Genomic DNA, 10,816 nt, shown 5'->3' on the forward strand with positions numbered 1-10,816 from the left:
TGTAAACCTAACAACTGTCTGCTAAATCATTTTTCTAGAATGCTTTGTCTGATTTTGTCCAGTCTAGTTTTGCTACTGTTGTAAAAAAGGACTATTTCTATAAGCAGCAAAACCTTGATAATTAATATATTATTTGTGTACAAAACCTGTGTTTTGATTTTCTAACAGGCACTGCTTATTTTGATATCTAGGATTTAAGGCCTTATTTTTTTAATTCAAAATCCTTAACGCTTTTTTTAATAACTAAAATATGTACTACCTTAAATCTAGTAATTTTGTTTAAATAAATAGTTAAAGAAATAAAAGAACAACATGTTACTTTTGTTTATGTGGGTCTTGATCTTTGAAAAAGTTTTGTTCTCACAACTTAACTGATTTTTTTTTGTTTTTTAGTATAAAATACTATTTTCAAAACCATTAGGATCCCTACTACACCACACTAAACTTTATTATAAACTCATATCATATCTTTTGAATTTAAGCAATAATTTTGTCAAAAAAAGTCTTACTATAATTTATTAAAACAATATTTAGTTATACATAATTCCATTTATAAGCATTTTTATTTTAACTGATTTAGATTCAGTTTTAACTTCAAAAATTTTATTTACATTCTTTTTTGTTTACTATAAGTTGTCACAAATTAATGCATGAAAAACACTAAAAATAATGGTGTTTTACAAAACAACCTTACAGCTTATCAGAAAAGCAAACCATGTGTAGGTTTTAATTAAACAACAACTTTGAAAAACAAATAGCTGGTTGTAGATCATAGTTTTTAAATAGGAAAGCATTTTTTTCTAAAGTCTGTTGAACATTCTTTACTTTAATAATATTTATGGTTTTCTATCGTGAGTTTTTTTAAATGTACTATTTTATCTATTGACAAACTTTGTTATACAAACATTTATATCTTTAAAATATCAATCTAGCAACTAATCCATGTAAACTTTTTTTTTTGTATTTAGACTTGATGAAATTATACTGTAAGTAAGAGTATAAAACTTTATATAACTTTTGTTTAACTAGACCTTATGTTTGAAGTGATTTACAAAAAAAGTCAACAATAAGTTTTTTTTATAAAACAATGACAAGTAAATATAAAACAAAATTCTTTTTTGATAATTAACATCATACTAAGTAAAATTAAGAGTATAACCATAAATTTATACTAAAACATTACTTACGTCATAGTTTTATATTATTTACTTAAAATTCAAGTTTTTTTTTTGTTTTGAAGTTATTTTTAAATTTAATAATATAATAACAATACAATTAACATGTTTAATACTTGAATTGCTTTACATTATCCCGCTGAGAGTCATCAAAGCAATTCAGGAGAATAAAAGCTGCAAAGGGGTCATAAGAGGGGGGTACTTTAGTAAATTTAGAAAAATTCGAAACTTTTATAAGAAACTCAGGCCCAGGATTTCCGAGGTTAGTGTAAAAGAGCAAAATTTAAAGTCTTAGATACTCTACACAAGAATTTCGAAACTTAAACTAATTATTCTAGGGTTTGTATAGAAGCACAAAAAAGATCTTAGGTACAATTTACAAAAGATTTTAACTTTGCTATACAGTATACACTTTCTAGGGTTTGTAATTAGTTAAGACGATAATTTTTATACTTTCTGTGAAAGAACTATTACTATAAATTAGTAATGCAAACCCTGTTGTACACTTTACCTTTTTTAAGTAAATTTAAAATGTGATAGAACTAAACAAATTTTTTATGTTAGTTTAGCCTAGAGTGAAATATTTTTTTTATATATTTACCTTATATGCGAGAAGGATAACTTTTTTATTAAAACGTTTAACTATAATTTATTTAATTATAGCTGAACGCTGACAGCCTTTTCGAAGCATTTAAGCTAAAGTTATCAAAGCAAATAAGTTTTTTTAAACAAAGTTTCTTAAAAATTTACAAAATTACAAAATATACATACTATAAAGTAGCCGGCTGCAGTCGTAAGGTTTTGGAAATGTTTTCATTCATAATGTTATGCAATTGAGGACTGAGGTACAGCAGAATATTAAATCATCTAAAATCTAGCCCTAACCATTTATACCCAAAACTTTTAATCTATACTATTATTCCTAACCCATCTTACCCAAACATATAAAAAATAAACCGAAAAAAAAAAGTTTTATCATTTAAAACTTGATATAGAAATAATTAAAGTATTAGTCAGTCTGAAGCGACCTTAGAACTGCAGCCGACGCAGTATAACGTATTAAACAAATTCGGTTAGTCCATATAAAATATACTTTTGAACAAGTCAATATATTTTTTTTTATTGCTTATTCTTAGTTTTTCAGCCCATTTTATGATTATGAAGACTGGGTTGTTGCTTTTCTTTTGTTTAAGGCTTATTACTTTTTTTCACTCAACTTCGTATTTTTTAAGCTGCATAACTTATTGTTTTTTAGTTTTTAAAGTATTTCCCATATTCAAATTATAGCTTTTGTTTGTATCTATATTTGCACCTGTACAGACAAAGTTTTATTTAATTTATGAAATTTTTTAAACTATCAAATTCATTTTGACAAACTTATAATTCAACTCTTTTTTACAATTTTTAAAATAATTTGTTAATCACATGTAAATTGTTCTTGATTTTTTTACTTCAAATCCTAAAAAATCTAGAATAAGTTTAAATATTTGGTTTAGCTAGCCGCAGTTTTACCTGTGGGATGGATTCAGCTTAAATTTTGTTAACATTAGCAAGATCTTGCCCACGGACCGCATGTTTACTGCTCCTAATTTAGAGTACAGTAGTAATAAACTATAAACTCATTAAGTATCAAAAAACCCGTTTAGTCTCACAATAAGTTGTGCGTATATTTTTAAAACAATAATTAGGTAAACTTCAATAAGTTGGTTTTTTTTTAATATTTATTCAAATACATTTTTACACTTCAGATATCGTTTTTACAAAAAATTAAAGCAACTACAGTAACCTGTCGCTTAGGTACAAATTTCTTAAGTATGCACTGCCATGCCGGTTAGGTAAGCAATTTTTAGCCAAAAAATTCTGTGTTCAAACTTTTTTTTTATCTTTTTCAAATTTAAAAAAATAAATCAAAAGTAGTAACATAAAACTGTATTTCATAAAAACTTAAAGTGTATTAAATTCAATAAAACAAAAACATAAGGAACCAGTAAAAAAGTCAATAATCTACAAATCCATGTCATATCAACTCTATAATTTCTAACAAACATATTACAAACTATTTATTTAACGAAAATAAAGAACAGTGGAATTTAAGTTTGCATAACTCAGAATTAAAACATAAGAAAATGAAATATGTTTGAAAAGTTATAAAGATTTAAATAAAGTAATGAACAGTGCAAATACCCTATGATTGAAAAACAAACGTAAAAAGTGTATATAAGTCTTTTAAAAACTATTTCATAGAGACATACAAAATTTTTTCATAGTTTATTTGACGTTTCAATTTTACTCATTATTAACAATAAAATTTTGCAAAATAACATACTATAGTAAGATTACAAGACTATAGTAAAGTCGAAATGTCGTCGAAATCAAATAAACTATGAAAAATTCATGTGTATATCTTTAAATGCTGTTTAATATTCAAATTTCTCTTACTGTTTTTTTTTAATACAAGACATTAAAAACGTTTATACGTTCTGGACAAGACATTTAAAGTTATTCAAGTACTGTACGGCTAGAATACGGAAATATTTTTTTGTACACCAGGTCCTAGGACCGAATATTTAGAAAAAAAAGTTTTTAGATTTATTTTACAAATTGTAATTTTTACAGTTACATTTACTGAAAATAATTTACTATTCTAAATAAAAATATATTTAAGAGATGTATACTAACTACTTTAATAGTTTAAAATGCTTACTCGTTGTCAATGTTTTTAAATTAAGTATAAACTTATATAAATAGAAATTAAATTAAAAATAAAATGATAGAAGTTTAGATTATATAATTATCAAATTTCTAAATATTTATAGTGGATTAAAATAAACGTTATAATATTCAAAAGGAAACTATAGATACATATTAATAATTGTAAATCATAATTTTTGTGAAGAAAACCGTTAAATAGTTTTTGTTCTGGCTGAGTTTCAACAATACTTTATTAATATTTTAGTCTTAACTATATATTTTACTTGAAACATAGAAAATAATTTTATTAGGAATGTTAATGTTTTAGGAAATCAACTTAAACGAGGGTAAAAAGTTTCAAACAGATGTAAAATTCTAAAGTCTTTTCTTATACTTAATTATAAGTGATTTGCAATTGGCAATTTTGTTGATTAATGATTGGCCGTTCAGTTTCTTGTTGATATTTAAAAAACTACTTATTATCAAGGATGCATTGGCAATACATTACATAGGAATTCGATTTTTAATTTTTTTGATGATGCAGCTTGTATCTGATTTGAAGGCTTTTCTTATACAGTGTTCAAAAAATTTCAAAATATTTATTTTTTAAAGAGATAAGTACAAAACAACTAATAAAAAAGTATAAACATGAAGTATAAAAAGGCATAAAGACTTCAAAACTACTTTAAATAAAAACATTATTCAAATTATGAACATGGTTTTTGTGAAATTTTGCAAAACATCTGTATTACTTAGTTATACCAATTATTTTCTATATTATTTTGATATTTAGCACGTGGGCTAGACCTAGCCCACCAAGCAAATCTCTCCGGCTTGGACGTATTTTTTACCTTGAAAACAATTATTATTAAACGACAAAAAAGTGCTCAAAAAGTTTGATACTAGGACCTGTTGCACGAAGAACCTTTTGATTATCGAGTCGCACACCACGTATACCTTTTAACGTCTTGCCCAGGACAACTATTACATAACAACATATTACATAACAACTAACACTGGGCTTTTTATAACAAGTGTGCTTTTTTATGTGGTTTTTCGTACACAGTAGTACTTGAAAATGTTTATTTCATTACAATTTTGAGTCTATAAATTTGTTAAAAATTATATGTTTTTCTGAAGTTAAGCACCATGCTGAAAACTATTTTTCATGCAATAGAGCAGGGTTTCCCAAACTCATTTACTAAATTGCCCCCTTTTTAGAAATTTGGAAAAAAATCGACCCCAATGATTTATACAGTAATTTTCCTCTTGAGTACGCACTTTTGAGCCAAAAAAATTGTGTTTGAAATGTAATTTAGACTGCTATTTCTTAGGCACGCACTTTTGGGCTGTATTCAAAGTAATTTACAAGGCTTGAAAAAATTATTTGCAGTTGTTTAATTTAAAAAATATAACAGAATACATTTCATTTTCCTTAAATTTATTTTAGTACTTTCGTAGTAAGGCTTATCAGAAATTGTTTCTTACTAAATTAGAATGAATACAAATTGAAGTAAAATCATACTGAAGTTTAAAGTCTTAAAATATAAAATGACGTAATAATCAAATGTTAAAAATTAACTAAGTGCTTATGCTATTATATACATTTGGTATATGTACTAATAAAACTTGTTAGAATTAAAACAATCAAAATAAACAAGCGATAAAAATTAAAATTAAAACTATACTTTAAAATAAAATTTAACAAGAAACTAATACTTTAAAACTATTTTAAAATTACTTAATATAAGGATTTAAAAAGTCTAGTTTGATATACGAACTTTTTCTGCTTACATTAACTGGGCCTTAAAGATTGAATACATAAGGCTTCCAGAATATGCAGTTGAAAAGAGTTCTCCGCTCTCACTAAGACTGAAAAAATGTCCTTTTTATAACTTTTAGCACACTCAGGATTGTCCAACAAATATTGCCCAATCGCCGAGAAGTATTTTTTGGTTGGTTTCTCCGAACGGCCATCAAACTTAGCTAAATTATATAAACTGGAATCCTTTGACTTATCAATTTGTTTACATATCATTAAGTATTTTAACTAGTATTAAGACAAGTTAGTTACTAACTTTGATTATTCCTTGTGTTCAGTTTCTTATTTATGAATGTTTTCGTTATTCATGTTATCTTCACAGTGTAAGAAAAAAATTTCACATTGTCGATTATAAATGACCGAGGTGTATAATTTGATTGTTTTACAAAAATTTAAATAATTGTATTACTAATAAATATTTTGCATTCAGTTCTACTGGTATTTTTATTTTTCTTTGTTAGTTAAATAAAATTATGCAGCTGAGAAAATTAAAGACAGTTATACATTAGACATTTATGTAAGTTTCTAATGTGCATTATCAAAAACTACTACAGAAAATATTCTGTTTTTGAACAAAAGTGTGCTACCCCACTGTTAAAAGTCTAGACAATACCCTGGTCCACAGATATAAGAGTTGTAATGAAAATACGTTTATAAGTTTCATACGTATATTATAGGCAGACCGAGAACTTATAATATTGTAGTTTTTAATGTTTTTTTTCACTTGCAATCGTCCTAGCAGAAATATTTTTTTATACTAAGTCAAAAACAGTTTTTTTATTTTAAAATATAAAACAGCAAAATGTCTTTTTTTATCTGACATAATTTAGGTTATGCTGTGCACCAACTTAAATAATTTTAAAACATCCTTATAGAGCAATCCTTAAATCAAAACTAATGCTTAAAATATTTCGTTATAAATTTAAATACAATAAATATTTATCTACAAAGGTCTACAAGACCCAAATTATCTTCTTTCAAAAAACAAGACATTACTTATAACGCAAAACTTTTGTGCACTAAAGAAAAGTAAGTATCTAAAAAAACTAGAATATTGTTAAAGTTTCTCACAAAAGATTTTTATTTAAGTATCTTTATTAGTTTTTTATATATTATTTTAAAGTTTAAAAGTTATCAAGTTACAAATTTAATGTTTATTATGAATTATAGTTACAATTTAAGGTTTAAAACTATGATTTAAGAACTTAACTTAAAATCAACATATCGACAAATAAATTTCATAAAACTTTTTTTTTTGTAAATTAAAATAATAAGTATCAAAATTAGAGTAAAACAGTTGCAACTTTTTAATTAGATAAAAATGTAAATAACTAGTGAAATTTTAAATAAATTAATCATTTAAATTAAACTTTTAAGTAGTTTATCTAAAAGAACAACAGCACATGTAGATGTTTATTCTTTAAACAAACACTAACTTTTATTGTTTTTATGTAAACATTAAAATCCAAGTTTATTTCGTTTTATCCAATCACTTATACTCTCTCTTTTTTGTTAAAAGCCAAGCAACAACTTTTTGAGGTTTTAATACGAACGTTCAATAACAATATACACTTTGTACAGAATTTTTAACATTAGTATTAATTAGTAGTTATTAAAATAAATAAATCGAAAAATAATTTTATTGAAATATTAAGGTTTAATAATGAAAATTCTGCTATTTATTTTTGGAAAATACAGCATAATTTAAAGCAGACAGTCAATCTAAATCTGCTTTTCGTTTTAGCAACAAAGCATGAGGAATTCAGTAATGAAAACACGATATCAGTAGGATAAAAAGCATAAACTATCCAAGCATTAAGCGCTAAATGCGCTATTGAGTAACATACAACTTTAATATGGCTCAATAAGACGAGAACAAGTTAAGATATTTTGTATTAGCCACCGCTTGTTCTGCTCGAATTTTTTAAATACAAAGCAGTTTAGAAAGAAAATATAGTAAGTGCAATCAGAAAGGTGTTTGTTTAAATATTTCATTTGAAGTCAGTTTATTAAACTATTTTAAATACAATAAAACTATTATATCTATTCAATATATTTGTTTAAATTTTGTATATATTATGAGCTGTTCAGTTTAAATTACACTAGTCAGAAGTAAAAAATAAACAATAACCTTAATTTAAATCCGAAAAAATATATTTACAACCTGTTCGTGTGTCAAAAATTACATCAAGTTGGAGTAATGTGATTTTCAAAAATTTTTTAGCATAGTCTAGATAATTTAAATTAAACCTTAAATTCCAAATGTATAGTTACTATCAAAAAGATTGTCTTGCATACATAAATACTTCTAGTGTAAAGTTACATGAAGTTTTATTTTCTTAAAACGTTAAGTTTTAAACTAATGATTGATAATTATCAAACTAGATAAGTTTCAACGGATAAATAAGCAATATAGTGTACCAAAAACAAGCACATTTTTATCATTATTTAGTTTTTAGTAAACTCAAAACTACTCAAAGCAAAATAGTCTTTTAACAAATCTAGTTGATCCACAAATAAGCTATTTTAAAAAGACTTTTGTAAAGTTTTTAATTAGATACTACGTAAAATATTTTAACTCTCTGAAAAAAAATTACAAATCAGTTTTCTTTTATATAACAAATTTTATATTTCTATTTTTATAGCTTAAGTATAAGTTTTAAATATGTTCCCAACTATTACATTAACAAAACTATCTTGTAATTAATTTTAAATTATCAATATAGCAACAGTCTTTTTTATTATCTTCGAAAGTTATACTACTCATAAAAAATGTTTTTAAAGCGACTAAAAACTTTTAAAGCATTGAATTTAAACTTAAATAAAAATGCATTTTTTAATATACAGAGCTTTTCATTTTCAGATGATTATATGCTCTTATACTGAACAATAAGATACAGTTACAAAACTATTTACAAATACTTTATTGTAAAAAACAAGTTACAGATTTACAAACATTTAAAAACTCAATGTGTAATTTTTTGAGATATTGTGAAAATACATTTAAAATATAAATTTTTTTTATCAATTTTGAGTGTGTTTGGCTTTACTTCAATTCGAAAATTAAGTTGTATGACTAAAAACTTTGTAAAATGTTAAAAAACAGTTGTATATCTTACAACAGTTTTAATCTTGAAAATTGAGTTGTCTTAAAAATCATTATACATTATTAGTCATATGTATGTTATAATAATATATAAATATGCTAAGTATGAAAAAAAGCAAAGATTACATAGTTTGTTCTTTTAGATTAGCAGGAAATAAAGCGTTCAGTTTTTAAAGTTGCAGACACATTTTAATTTTTTTGTCATCATATCTTTTTTAAATTTTACATTTTTGTATGTGTTTTCTTGTTTTAATTTCAAACACTATTTTATGAAATATGGCTCTTTGAAAATCTTGAATTTGTATTGTCTTTTAACCGGATGATATTATTGTACTAAGTAATTTAATCAATTTATTCAAAAGACATTTGAACTCAAACTAGTTTTAAAATTTGTACAAATAACAAAAGTGATATATATTAAGAACGAATCGTATGTTTAAATAATTGACTGATATCTTTTTACTAAGTTTGAAACAGTTATTAATTATTTATTTAAAATTGTTACTTGGTTTTTAGAATAAAAATATATCGTTTATTAGAAAACTAATTTCATTTGTGTTTAAAAAGTATTAAAGTAGAACATTAAAGCTTTGTTTTTTCATTCCATTTTTAATTAGTGAAAGATAAATTACATACATTAAATAAAACACTCACTAGCTGTGGCGATTGACATTGTTTATTTTAGCCTTGCTTATCGAGCTCTGTTTTTATCAAAACACTGTTAATGGAATGAAGATTCATTAAATTTTAAATACTAATGCATATTTTCAATTAAAAAAGTTATGTATAACTTAAGACTGTCAAAATATTGATGGATTTCGTTTTATTTTTATTCAAATGCTTTAATTCATCCATAACCTACGTAGAACGTATATCTCATTACATTTTCTTTATTGCGCTTGTTTTTGTTTGTTCTTTTAGGCGCGATTGTTCAGACCTATTCAGTTACTAAGCAAATATTTTTCAACCCATGATGTTTTTTTATTTCTTTTAAACTTATACTGTTGTGTAACTAAATGCAAGCGTGAAACTGAAGTGCAAAAAAAAAACCATTAATCTGTAAATATAGCAATTGTTAAATTTCTAAAATAATTTAATACGATTATCATATTCTATATTTTTCTATGTAATTGAATATATGCAATGGTGTTTTAGCACATTAAAGTATATATTCATTTATTCAACAAAAAATTTCAAACTAGTAAATTTAATAAAACTTGTTACTTACTCTCTTAAATTAGTTCAATTTTGTTTATTCTAAATAAAGTTTTGTTTAAGCTACCTATTTAACAAATTATTAATTCGAATGTATATTTTTGGAATTTCTGTACAAACAAAACAGTTTTTGCTTTGAAAAGTTCTAAAAACTTGAAAATTATAAACTTTTCTGAAGATTTAAAATAAATAAAGTAAACTTTTAAAAAAAGTAAAAACTTATTTGCTACTTTAGATTCAAACTTACATACAGGTTTAATATAAATTTTACATTTAGCATTATACAAAAACAATCTTTGTATTAATTTTTTAATTGATATAATCGAAATTATAGTTCTTTAACTAAAAAGCTATTAAAAAGTGTTGTTTATGAAATAGTATTAGAATATTTTTTGTTTAAAATAATACACGAGATTTATTTTATTCTAATTAAGTAATAAATTTGACATGAAAAGTCGATAATTATTGTAATTAATTCTAAAAAGATGTTTAAAATATTAACCTTTTTACTAATAAGTTTAGCTGAACATTAATATTGTTATTCTTACTCAATATTATTAAATAACTTTGAATTTTTCCAGTTAGTAACTCAGTCTAACTGTATACTTTTTTACTGTTGTCTTGAAAATGACTTAATTATCTTTATAAACATAAACTTTTATATGAAATTTAACAACATTCGTACAAAACATTAATTGTCTTAAAAAATAGTTCTGTTTCAGCTATAATTTAGTAAGTTTTACCTTTTTAGTTTTAACTTAAATTATTCTTTTTTAGTTTAAAACTTGAAAAATGTTAACTATTACT

Source organism: Thalia democratica, chromosome 4, assembly GCF_965202585.1.
Source record: "Thalia democratica chromosome 4, ktThaDemo2.hap1.1, whole genome shotgun sequence".
NCBI classification, from domain to species: Eukaryota; Metazoa; Chordata; class Thaliacea; order Salpida; family Salpidae; genus Thalia; species Thalia democratica.